This window comes from Lipotes vexillifer, unplaced genomic scaffold, assembly GCF_000442215.2.
Source record: "Lipotes vexillifer unplaced genomic scaffold, Lipotes_vexillifer_v1.1 scaffold831, whole genome shotgun sequence".
NCBI lineage: Eukaryota > Metazoa > Chordata > Mammalia > Artiodactyla > Lipotidae > Lipotes > Lipotes vexillifer.
In genome coordinates this window covers 2373634-2387686 of record NW_006791661.1, presented here as the reverse complement: position 1 = coordinate 2387686, position 14053 = coordinate 2373634, and the positions used below count along the sequence as shown (strand labels likewise).

The following is a 14053-nucleotide window of genomic DNA, read 5'->3' as shown; positions in this document are numbered from 1 at the left end:
ATGCGCAGGCTCAGCGGCCATGGCTTATGGGCCTAGCCGCTCCGTGGCATGTGGGATATTCCCGAACCGGGGCACGAACATGTGTCCCCTGCATCAGCAGGCGGACTCTCAACCACTGCACCACCAGGGAAGCCCCCTAATATTTTTATGGATGAGGCAGACAGATCTTCTCAGCGTCAGAAACAAGATTTGAACCCAAGCTTTCTGGTTCTAGAGTCTTATGATTTTAACAACTGTGTTGAAAGAAAAGAATTTACAACATCCCTTTTTGAACAATATGCTCTCTTGACATTTCTATGCTTGGCTGTTCAGAGATAATAAATGAAATATTGTATGTATTATTTAGTTTCCAGAAAATATAGTCTTATTTTCAAACCCCTCTTCCTTCTATTATGACACTAGTTCTCCATTATTGAAAAGCCATCCTAGTCATCATTCATTTTTACTCCAAAATATAGTATAATTATTAGATTTACTGTCAATAAGGACCTGCTTAAGCCTGAAGTATTTGAGATACAAATGTGTACAACAGGATGTTGAATAAATTTCTGAGATTCCATGACTCTGTATAACACTTAGCAGTTTCAGTGATGATATCTTTGGCAGTGTGTTACTGGTGGGAATTCTTTTCAACTATACCATAAATATATTTGGAAAATATTCCTATGTTTTGTGATTTCAGTTTAGAGAGAGAACTGCTAAATGAAAACAGGAATTTAATGGATCAGGTTGACTTTTGAAAAAGAAGTAAAGAATATTACTCAGCTATAAAAAGGAATGAAATAGTTCCATTTGCAGAGACGTGGATGGACCTAGAGATTGCCATACAGAGTGAAGTAAGTTAGAAAGAGAAAAACAAATATTGTGTAATATCACTTATATGTGGAATCTAGAAAAATGGTACAAATGAACTTACAAAGCAGAAATAGAATCACAGAAGTAGAGAACAAACTTATGGTTACTAAGGGGGGAAAGGAGGATGGGACGAATTGGGAGATTGGGATTGACATATATACACTACTGTGTATAAAATACATAAGAAATGAGAACTATTGTTTAGTACAGGGAACCCTACTCAATGATCTGTGGTGACCTAAATGGGAAGGAAATCTAAAAAACAGTTGATATATGTATAGGCATACTTGATTCACTTTGCTGTACTGCAGAAACTAATACAACATTGGAAAGCAACTATATGCCAATAAAAGTTAATAACAAATAAAAATTTTAAAAAGGAATTGAGTATAAGACTAAAATCCACTTGTGTTACTATCTTGGCTCTCTTTGAATAGCAGAATTTCAATTGTGTCCAGGTAGTCTTGCCACAGTAAGAATCTTCATCCTCTTCTCAAGCCTTCTCAGACAGGCTGCTTGACCTAAAGAGTTGAAAAATCTCTTCCTTTTCCTTTTTGAATTAACCCAGAGGATAAAGCATGTGGGTTTATAAGCTTGTCATGACGTCTTAAATTTTGAACTTTGATAATTCTAGGCTTCATTCCAACCATAGTCTTGGCTCTTGGTTGTCTCCTACAGGTAAGATGTGCCATTTATGGATTCAGAGGAATCATTTTCCTTTCTACTAACAAGGATGTAAAATCTTGAAAACTTGACATGATTCTGGCATGTCTCAGATGCAGTAAATAATAAAATTCACCTGCAGGCTTAGTCCAGCCAAATTCCTGAACACTTAAGAACTTCTGATCAACAGAAACATTGGCATCTGGATCTTACCTTATGTCTCTTCTTTTGGCTGGATTTGTATATTCAGTCTTTAGTTTCTGGGTTCAATGCTCCACTGTCCCTATGGGATGGAAATCTTTCCTTGAGTCCTAGACTGCTTGCCCTTTGCCAGTTTAATCTCATGTTTTCAATGCTCATGGTCACTAGAATCTATGTGTGAATAGTTTAAGCTTAATGAGTATAAACACCTTAACTCTGCATTTCTAACCATGTGTCTTATCCATATAGTCCTTGATTACTGAAGGAAAGGCAATCCTCTTGTAAATAGAGTCTGGCTCCATATTTAATATTTGATTGCTGATATCTCCTTCTACCCTACATCTGGGAAAGCTGATAAGAAAGCCTACTTTCTCTCTCCTTTGATGCCAATGGGAAGATCAAACCCCATAAGCTCCAGCTAGTGCATGGGCGTCCTCACCACAGTCTCATTCCCTAACCACCCTAAAACCCCAAGTTAGTCTCTTTTCTCTGTTCTCTCAAGCCCTTCTTACACCAGTTTCAGAGCTCACCTCTATTCTCCCAGAAAGTCTCTGTGTGACTAATTAACCTTTCGCAACTTCTTGGTACATGTATGACATCATTAGGATTGACATCTGAACCAAATTTGGGGTGAGTGTTTATTCTGCTTCTTTTGAGTGACCAAAATTAGTTGTCATTCTTCTTGGGACTTTTCTCGTTTTTTTATTTCTCTATATTTCCTGTAACCTGATTCCTTTTGATTCTGATTTCATTTTTGAATCCTTTCAACTTTTTTTTTTTTTTCAGGAAAAAGAAGGCTTATCTACCTATTTCCTCACCCTCTTCATGGCCTTTTTTCTCTACTACCTTGTGTTCTCTTAATCCTGGATCTGCCTAAGGACATCACTTCCTCTACAGGACTCAACAATGGAGAATATTCGTTTTACCAAACCCATTGTGGATAATCCCACCTAGCTTTTACCATTCCAATTATGCATCACTCCTTTTCCACAAACAAACTTGTACTGAAGAGTTCTATGCCTGGTTTAGATTTTCATTCTTTATCCTAAATATTTTCACCATATATCTAGGAAACATCAATAATTATGAACAAAATCCATCCAAGTAACCAAGTGCTAAATTCCTGGGCTTCATCCATTTACTGGCTTCACCCATGCTCTGCTTCATTATTTTCTTCCTATACCATTTCATGACCCTTCTTTTATCAGGCAGACCAGCATAAAATAAATCTTAATATCAAGCAAGATTACTCTCTGACCAATAAATCTTGTCTTTCCAAGAATCTCACACCCTCACATTTACTAAACTTTCTAATTAAAGTACTGAGGCCACCAATTCTTTGACCTCTCTTTTCTTCCATCTTAATGGAAGCTCAGCAATATTAAGTCAGTATCACACAGATAGTAACTAGACAATTCCTTGGTTTGCTTGGAAAATAAAGTTATTATGCATGGTCTCTCTCAACTTTCCTCCCCTCTGTCTGCTCCTCAACTTCATTACTATCTATACTTACTTCCTTTTCTGTAATTCCAAAGAATGAGATCCCTCTTCCTATTCTTAGGCAACCTCTGACTCTATCAATGTCTTTGACCTCATTAATCCTTGACTCTTTTGGAATCTTGTACCATCTGTGATCCACCCTCTAGCTTTTCTAACTTCAACCTCTTCTCTATTCAGACAGATTTTAGCCTAAGTATCTCATCCTTGAATCACGTTACTCCCAAGCTCTTATCCTTCTCAAGCCATTCTAATCCACAATTTCAAAATAATCAGCAACAGTCTCTATCTCCATTTTCTCACCTCCCCTTCCCTCCAAAATAAATCATAAAAATCTATGTAAATTTTTGGCTTACATGGTACCAATAACATCAATTCTCAAATGCAATGGATATTTTCTATTCTTTTCTTCCTTAACCTTTATTCTGTATTTAATTGGCAATTCCTTCCATCTTGAAATGCTGTTTCTCTTTGATTCTGTAACATCATTCTCTCCTGCCCTCCTCATACCTTTGAAGATACCTTTCTGATTTTGTCTACCCCCTCGTTTTCCTCTACCCATTATGCTCTTATTACTCATATGTTTTCCCATGACAAGGGCATTCAATTATATAGTTTCATGCTAATCACACTCATATGGATTGCTCAAGTCACCTTCATATATCTACATTAAATTCTGCTGAACTCCTTCACCTGAATATGCCCCAAGCTCTATATATTGACTATGTGCCAATTAAATCTCCACTTAATTCTGTACCATTTGAGTTGCTCAACTCTGTCATCTCTCAAGAACTTAGCTGTCGTTTTCACTTTTCTTTTACCTTCAGCCACCACTTTCAGTTATTTATCAAGTCCTAAATATTTCACATCCAATATATATGAAATAAAGATATATTTCACATTATGTGTATATTATATCCATTTATATCTATCTATCACTCCTCTGCTTTGATATCAATCTTTCTGCCCTAGTCATGTCCCCCAAATCTCAAAACTGGATTATTGCACTAATTCCCTAGCTAATCTCTCTGCTTTCATTCTTCACTCTTTGGATTATGCTGGTTTCAGTGTTCTGTAAATACAAACCCAACTGTGACAATTCTATTGAAAATCCTACCTTTACTCCACATTTTCTAAATATGGTTTACCAGGCATTGTAAGGTTTGGACCTACTCATGCAGACTTACTTCCTACTATCTTCCTTTATACCTTTCATACTCCAGCAGCAATGAATTGCTTATATTTTCTCTATACCTCAATCCCTCCCCAATATATCACACTGCTTTTGCTTATGTTTATCTTTGCCTAGCTATCCCATCCTAGGTATAGGCCTCCTCCTACCTCCACTCCCCCAGTCTACCTGGAAAACTTCTACCTCTACTTATCTTTTAAGATTCAGATTAGAGGTCATTCTTTCCAAAGCCCTTGCTCTGACCTCTCTAGGCTGCATTATGTGTCCCTCTTCTGTATGTCTTTTACTTATTAGACTCTATAGCATATATTTTGCCTATCTTTACCATTAGATTATGATATCCTTTAGGGCACAGGCTATGTCTCATAAATCGTTGTTACTCCAGCACCTAGCAAATTTCCTGACACATGGCCAATAAACTTTTATTGCATGGGGAGTCTTCAAGCCATAAAATGATTCACAGGAGAATTAATGGAGAAGTAACATGGTCTGAGCACTCCTTTGGGAATCAGTACTCTGTGTGATGCTGGTGAAGTCACCTAACCTTTCTGTGTCTCTATTCTTTCAGCTGAAAAGAGACCACCTATATATTAAGATTCTTTTTCAGCTCCATATTTCTATGAAATGTGTACTCTTCATGCTGCATTTACATTTTTGATTATAGAAATTTAACGACTCCCTTGAGATATTTTCAGACATTGCACACAGTAACTACACTGAAGTTAGGAAGTTATTTTGAACCAAGTCACTGATACAGATAAAGTTCCCTAGGAAAGTAATATAAGTAAATGTGAATTGAATAAATAATAAATTTTTGTGACTTAAAACAATTTCTTGACAATATTATATATGCAATGGAAGTACTAAACATATACATATATGTATATACTTATTCAATACATTCTATATATAAAATCATACATATAAACCATACATATTTCTCTCCAGTAATTTTTTTTTGCTTCTGTAGCTATGGTCACTTTTTTCTTGACACTGGATTTAGAAGGTTCTTTCTTCTGTAATGTTTTATTCTCTTTAAGGTCCAACCCAAGCACATTTCACCTTAAAGAAATCAGCATCGAGTCCTTCTTCCTCCTCCTCATCATTTCTGTCCAAGAACTGCATAGAAATATCCTTGATCTTCTGTACCTCATCAGTGTTAGAGACAAAGTGAGCTTGAGATCCTTTTGCTTTTCCCAATTTCTCTTTCCTTTTTTATTCATCTTCTTCTTCATTATTAATGCAATTAACCAGTCTCTACTCTGCCCCTTCTGGTCTTTTCCCACCTTTTTGAAGGATGAACATTTTCACATTGAAGTAAGTTCTAAATTCTTCCATTGCTGAGGGAGGGAGCTCTTGGCTCAATTACTTTATTATCTTGACTTACTACCAGTTCTTTGGTGTGTTGTTTCTGAATTTTCTGAAGAAATTTTACCCATGGTGACACAGCAAGACTAAGAGACAAGGCACATTCAGGCATAGGTAACATGCCCACATTAAATACATTTTATCCTTCATTAGATACACTGAATGTATGCAGAGAACAAAATACCTTTGAGCTCTTTCTTTTGAATCTTGGGGCTAAAAAGTTTCCATTATTTTTCTGGATGTCTAAAAGTTTTATTCTGGATTTATTTTGATTTTCTTCATAGGCACTTTCTTCTGGAGGAGCTGCTGTACCACCCCTCTTCCTTCTGAGGGAAGCAAAATTAATAAAGTGTCACCATTCTCTTTGTACCTACAAGTTTTATTTGTTGGTGTCCTATGGACAAACCCAAGAACTCAATTCACAGCCAGGAATCCAGCCCCCTGGCTGTAATATCAGCAGCAAAGAGTATTGCAGATCTCTTGAAGGCAAATTCATTACAGTAACTTCCATGCTCCTCACTGCTGTTGTCACACATGGAGGGCAAGGATAGAAATACCAGGAAGACCAATAGCTGGCAGATCTCTTGGTACAAATACTAAACTTCTTTGCAATTGAAGAAAAATGTAATGTGCTTCTTCTTTAGGTGACTTCTCAAAAAGGAATATATCCCACCTCTTTCTTACTGCAGCTCACAATCTATGTAATTCTGTTCTAAAGTGACAGGGCTGATGTAGTTTGCTTTTTCATGAACTATATATATATATAAACATACATGTATGATTTTTGTCAAAAAAGTGTAAAACATAATCAAATATCTACAAGGTTTTATTTTTTGGGGGGTTGGGTGGAGGGAGTATGAATACTTCAGATAAGCTATGTGCTAAAACCAAACCATTCTTCCTTAAACCAACATTTTGTTTTTAGAATCTACTGAATTCCAAGACTTTTATTATAGGCAGTGGGCAGTCCAATCATCAATAACAATTATATCAAAATTATCAATTTAATTATATTTTCATTCCACTAAATACTTAGTTTATGTGTCTGGGGAATTTCTTACTCATCTCTCTATGTTCCTGGTAGAATATAAGTTCTGGAAATTCACCATTTGAATTAAGATTCTGGCCCTGCATATCCCACCCGTGTGGCCTGAGGCAAGATATTTGAATTTCCTGTGGCTTAGATTCCTCTTCTATAAAGAGGAGAGAAATATCAGAGAACCTACCCATAGATTGGATTAGGCATATCGAATGAGTTACTACATGCAACAGAAAGACAAAAATGTGTAAACTTAACTTAGCATGTAGCAACTTAAAATAGCATGTAGTATATGATATGCCCCAAAATATTATTGTAGTAGATACTTACTAAATATATGGTGGATAACATGAAGTTGACAAGGCATATAGATGATAAAAACATAGAAGATAAGCCATATATAGAAAAAGTCTAATGAAAGGTAAAAAAAATTGGTATCCTTTTGGAGATGTGAATTGTATTATTAGGATTCAAAGTTGAGATATATTACTGACACTTACACTTTTTAAAAAATCCAGTCTCAGGGCTTCCCTGGTGGTGCAGTCGTTGGGAGTCCGTCTGCCAATGCAGGGGACACGGGTTTATGCCCCGGTTTGGGAAGATCCCACATGCGGCAGAGCGGCTGGGCCCGTGAGCCATGGCCACTGGGCCTGCGCGTCTGGAGCCTGTGCTCCGTAATGGGAGAGGCCACAACAGTGAGAGGCCCACGTACAGTAAAAAAAATAAATAAATAAGGTTTTAACGTCTGATGTAAATATTTAGGTTGTTATTATTGTATAAAATTTTACTACATTAGTTATTCACGATAACTTTCTGACACAGTGGTGTGGAAGATCCCCAAAGCAGACTCTGGAAGAGCCCATGTAATCATAACCCAGGAGAATGTGTAAGCTACAGTGGTTATGAAAGGGGATTTCAAAGTGGAAAATGAATTCAGCACTGGATATTCTGTGAAGTAGCATGGAAAGAGTTTTAAACTTGGGTCAGGTTATTTTTTGCTAATCTTTCTCATTTTAATAAATGTGTTTCTTTCCTTTCACCACTTCTCAGTTCCACCTCCTGTGGAACTGGAAGTGTCCTCTGGAAGGCCTCTCCCGTTGCGGAGCACAGGCTCTGGATGCACAGGCTCAGCAGCCATGGCTCACGGGGCCAGCCACTCTGCGGCATGTGGGATCATCCCGGACCGGGGCACAAACCCGTGTCCCCTGCATCGGCAGGTGGACTCTCAACAACTGCGCCACCAGGGAAGCCCCTAAAACCTTATTTTGATACACATTGTCTCACTTAAATTTCACAGTTACTAGTGACTTGCAAGTAAATTTTCTCATTTAAAAAAAAAAAAGGGAAATAAAGCTGATTGGCTTGTGCAAAGTTACACGGCTAATCTTGCTAGAAATCATGTGACCAAACTAGATCCTGCAGATGATGCAGGACAGAGACCCAGTTTCTTTGTACTGATCAGGGCTCAATCTGCAGAGCAAATATAAGGGAGAGCTATTCATTCAATAAATATCTAATAGATACCCAGCAAGCACCAGGCACTGGTTTAGGGGTTGAGGATAAAGCACAGACTAATACAAGCTACAGTCCTGTCTTTGTGGAGCTAACCTTCTAGAAGAGAAAGGCAGAAAATAAACAAAATAATGAGCAAAATATGTAACATGTTATTCTGGACTCAGAATAAAAATAAAGTAGGTATGGGAGATAAAGAGTACCAATGTGCTATTTGTTATTTATTTATTTATTTTTTTGCGGTACGCGGGCCTCTCACTGTTGTGGCCTCTCCCGTTGCAGAGCACAGGCTCTGGATGCGCATGCCCAGCGGCCATGTCTCACGGGCCCAGCTCCGCGGCGTGTGGGATCTTCCCGGACCGGGGCACGAACCCGTGTCCCCTGCATCAGCAGGCGAACTCTCAACCACTGTGCCACCAGGGAAGCCCCCCAATGTGCTATTTCTGAATGGTTAGAGAAATCCTCACTAGAATGATAACATTTAATTAAAGACCTGTAGAAGAAGGACAGGGGTGCCCTGAGATCTCAGAGAAGGGCTTTCCAAGTAAAGGCAATTATAGTAAAAGGCCCCTGGTGGGAGATGCCTGGGCCTGGTGTGTATGCAGAACAAGGAGGTCAGTGTGCTTGGAGTAGAAGAAACAAGGGAGAGAATGGGGAGAAAGCTAACAAGAAGCCAGAATTTATAAGGCTTCATAGTCCGTTGTAAGAATTGGGGGTATTAGATTGAGTGAGAAGGGCAGTCACTGCAAGGTTTAGAACAAAAGAAAGACGGTATCTGGTTTACATCATATCACCTAGGCTGTTGTGTTGGGATGAGACTCTGTTGATAAAGACAAATGTAGAAAAGTCAGTTAGGAAAGACTGAAATAATCAGTGATAAGGGATGTGGCCAATCACGAGGAGGTGATGAGACTGGATCAAATTCTGGATATCCTTTTAAGGTTAAGGTGACAGTACTTGATTTAGGACTAGATGTGGGCTGTGAAAGGAAGAGAGGCATCAATGAATACCACACATTTAAAAGGTAATAAGTTGTATATAATCCTCATTAATTTTCCTGCTAACCCTGTGGGTATGCACTGCTGAGTTTGTTGCTGTTGTTGTTATTGCTGTTTATCTGTTTATGAGTTGTTTTTCATGAGTGGCTTGAGAAAGTAGAATAGAAAGAGTCAGAAGGGTGAGAGAATTAGTTGGAATTTGGAATAAGTTCAAAAAAACTTTAGGAACTATATTCATAGCAGGCCTGCAGTAAAAATATCATTACAGAGGCAAAGCTCCATTACTTGCTTTGCTTTTTAACCTAGAAAATAGTTAGTTACATGGGCAGAAATTGGGAAAAAATGGTAGAATTGGGTCATATTTTCTGTGGAATTTGGCTTATCATAACCACGTCAACAAAAATTGTCTCCACACAGCATACTTTAAAAGATAACAACAGCTTGGCTATCCAAAACTCTTGTTTGAAATGCTATTTGTTTTCAACAGTATTTTACCTGGATTGAAAAGTCAAGCATCATGTTTAAACATCAGAAGTCATGTTTATCAGCATACAATTTTTTCAAACTTGGAAGTCAAGTCGCTTTGAGAGCAAATACCTTGAGTTGGATACTTGGAAAGTGTATTTAAGGAGCAGCAGGGCAGATATTAATGATGAACAATGACAAGTATGACATAGGTACTAGTCTTCACACTGAGGGGTCACTGCACATTATTTCACAATGGCTGCCTCAGTCGATGAGCTGACATAACAACCCACTGTTCAGCTGACATAACAACCCACTGCCAGTGCCATAAACAATTGCCAATTTCATTTTACAGGAGTCGCATTGGTCAGCTGAACCATAAAAAGTGATGAGGATAGATGAAACTGAATATGTTATGACTCATTCAGAGCTGGCTTATTGGTCCACCGGCACTAGGACAGATTCAATATTGGAGAGACCAGGTTCAAACCCTAAGCCTGCCATTTAGTAGCTGCATGACCTTGAGCAGACTGCTGAGCTAGTTTACTCACTTTAAAAAGGAGGAATTAATGTAGACTTATACTAGAGAATCATGTGACTCAAATGAGACAAGGCATGTGTAAAAATGGTTTAAAGCATCATATACATATTTCATGTTATTATTGAAAGCCTTTCCCTTTGAAAAATGGAAAGGGAGAGGGTAAGAATGCCTTAGCAATTATTGAATACTCTCTGTGGTTTCAGGAATTCCCCACATAAAATAACAATGACGTATCTATCTATCTAACTATCAACTCTCTATCTATCTATCTATCTATACATCTATCTATCCATCCATCCATCCAAGAACTCTGTTGTGCATCTTGTCGAATGTCATTGTGTATGTTACAGTCCAGATCCAAACTTAGGCTGATCTTTGTGTCCAAGCCTGTATAATTCCCGTTATACCAAGTCATTGCCTGGTCATTTTACAGGCAGCAACACTGTGTCAGAGTTGGAAGAAATAATGGAAATCATCTAATGGAATTGTTTTCAAATGTTGCATTGCAAAGTCTTACTGGGAAGCTCAATATTTTCTAGAAATAGAGCTGACCTTGATAAAGCAGATGTGGGAACTCCAAAGTTGCTTCTCCTCCACTGAGCCCTCTTCTACCTCTATGGGGATGGTAGGTACTTTAGGGTCTGAAAAACATTAATATAGTCCATTCCCCTCACTTTAATGATTGAAAACAGACTTTCAGGGAGTTTAAATGATTTACCCAAGAACAAAAAACATTTTAATGGCAAAAAAAGAACAAGGGGCCCAGTTCTGTGCATTTTTGTAACATATACTCCCATTTACTTCCTACATTGTTCCTACAATATTAACAACTGAAGGGTCTCCTATCTCCCACTCAAATTCTGAACCAGTTAAGAGATATATGAAGAAGTTTATCCCATGGAGATAAAAATATAACTCATATAATTGATGGAGAGCACAGCTCACTGTGTGATAACAAAAGGCAGCTCCCCAGGATCAGGGCTCACATTGTCACAGGTAGCACTGCTTCCTCCACGTGGATGGAGCCTTTACCAATAAACTTAACCACTGCGGACAAAAACGGGCCGGAATACAAGCTTCTTGGAGGCCAGATTAAAACTGAATGGGTAATAGGTTGAGCTCTGCCTACCTCGTTTCTACTCCCTAAATTTCTAGATTACTATCTTCCGGGGGAGTGAAGGGTCAGTAAGAGTCCAGTGCTACCTTAATACAAGACCCTTGTTGTAAAATGAAACATCGGGAGAATGGGTTTAGTGATTCCACCTAATGGTATAAGGGGCACAGTTCTGATGAGATTACACATCATAACATATGGTTTTATTTTGTTTAAACTTCTGGTTTTAATTTTTGATTTGTGTATTATTCTATGAAGAATAACATTCTCATGAACGTATCTCAATATTTGAGTACATATCAAATTTATAAATATTATATATTTCCTTGTGGCTTTGTAATTTATAGATGAACTTACTTATTTCTGAAACTGAAAATTACTGTAGTGAGATGTTATGTGAGGCAAAACCAAATGGGGATAAATCTTGAAACAGCATTTTCCCCTATCACCCTGAAAGAGCAGAGTAGAAGTAATTGTCATATCTTTAAAACAGGAGATATCCCAAGAACAGGGTGGAAGTTGGAGTCTTAGAATCAGTGAGACCTTGCAGGACTTATGAGAATCAAATAAAGAAACTGTGAATAGACAATTGATGAAAGAAGCTTGGTGATAAAGAGGGGCTTGAAACACATACCCTCCAGGTAATAATATTTACCTAAGTAAATTCCAATACATTTTGAATCTATGATTAAAAGAGGCTTACTAGGGCTTCCCTGGTGGCGCAGTGGTTGAGAGTCCATCTGCCGGTGCAGGGGACACGGGTTCGTGCCCCGGTCTGGGAAGATCTCACATGCTCACGGCTAGGCCCGTGAGCCATGGCCACTGAGCCTGAGCATCTGGAGCCTGTGCTCTGCAACGGGAGAAGCCACAACAGTGAGAGGCCCGCGTACCGCAAAAAACAAACAAACAAAAAAAGAGGATTACTAGATATTTAATTTGAAATACATATTCAATTTAATTCAAAAACAAGTTTAGCACTTGAGAGCATCAATTTCAAGAGCAACCATTGAAAAGTCAATGTACTCTGGAGGTTACAAAAGCCATCTTTCTATGTATATAATTATAATATATGGTTTCAAGAGCTAAGAGTTCAAAATTACTATAAAAATTAATATAAATCCTAGCTTCAATACCCAAAAAAGAAAATTGCATATTCCTTCCCATTATTCTCCACTTTTCTTTGAATCTCAGATCTAACTTCTATCACTGGGGTGTAGATCACTCTGGTGAAAGTCCTGCCTCCACTATTGTTGATATTGTCACTAACTTCAACCCATCTTCTGATTCTCAGCTTAAATATCACCTCTGCAAGGAGCTCTCCCATGATCTTCAAATGATAATGAGTTCCCCCGGTTGTGTCTCTCATACTACTCTAAGATTCCTCCTGTCCCTTTTTATAACAACCCCACTCTTTCTCATTTGGTCAATCAAAAATGTTTATTGAGCATATATTACATGTCAGGCATTTTTCTAGGCTCTGGATATACAATGGTGAGGAAGACAGGCTAGATTCCTGCTCTTATGGAGTACACATTCCATGCCATCAGGAATCTTAGTGGCTTTTCTTTTTTTTTCCTACTGATGTTTGCTAAATGTCTATAATAGCTGTTGATATATGTATGTGCTCAATAAATATTTATTGAATACATGAGTGAATAAATAAATGGGAATTATGGGGAATAAATAAATAAATATATAAGATATTGATTAATGTTTTACAGAGAATTCATACTGGATGAAAAAATTGGTAGTGGATGACTTATCCTAGATTGGTTGTTCATGGAAGACTTCTCTGAGGTTTTAACATTGAAGTTGAGACATGCCTGATAGAAAGAAATCTGTTTTACATGATTTACATAGTCAAAAACGACCATGCTAAGCAGTGGGGAGAGACCTAGAGTTTGAGAAACCTCAGAGGGAGAGAATAGGAGTGAGGGAGAGGGGATGAGAAAGAGGGTTGGGGGAGAGAGGGGAAGAAGGAATGAAAAAGAGAGAGAGTCAGGGAGAGGAAAAAAGAGGAAAGGAGAGGAGAGGAGAGCTGGCAAGGTGAACCAAGGCAACAAGCATGAGAGATGAAGCCATTTGGAAGTGGATCTTCCAGCCATAAGTATCACCATGTGCATCAGAGATGAACCACCCAAATTCCTTTCCCACAAAACTGAGAGTAAAGGTAAAATGGCTGTTTAAGTCCCTGTGTCCTAGAGTTGTATCACAGCAACAAATAATTGAAATGTGTCTTTCACAGTCACTGTAGCATCCACAAAGCTCAATGACTGGCCCACACTAGGTGAGGAAAAAAAAAAAATGGAAGAATCACATCACTAGCTCTTCTTAGACTCGAGTTTTTATTTATTTATTTATTTTATTGGAGTATAGTTGTTTTACAATATTGTGTTAGTTTATACTGTACAGCAAAGTGAATTAGCTGTATGTATACATATATCCCCTCTTTTGTGGATGTTCTTCTCATTTAGGACACCACAGAGCACTGACTAGAGTTTCCTGAGCTACGCGGTAGGTTCTCATTAGTTATCTATTTTATACATAGTATCAAGAGTGTATATATGTCAATTCCCATCTCTCAATTCATCCCACCACACCCTTTCCC

General features: G+C 38.0%; 1 pseudogene; it reads right to left on the bottom strand.

The window, feature by feature from the left end:
• LOC103085548 (probable ATP-dependent RNA helicase DDX10 pseudogene) overlaps positions 1–6582 on the bottom strand; it is a 68927-nt pseudogene extending 62345 nt beyond the window's left edge.
• Positions 6583–14053: the final 7471 nt, after the last annotated feature.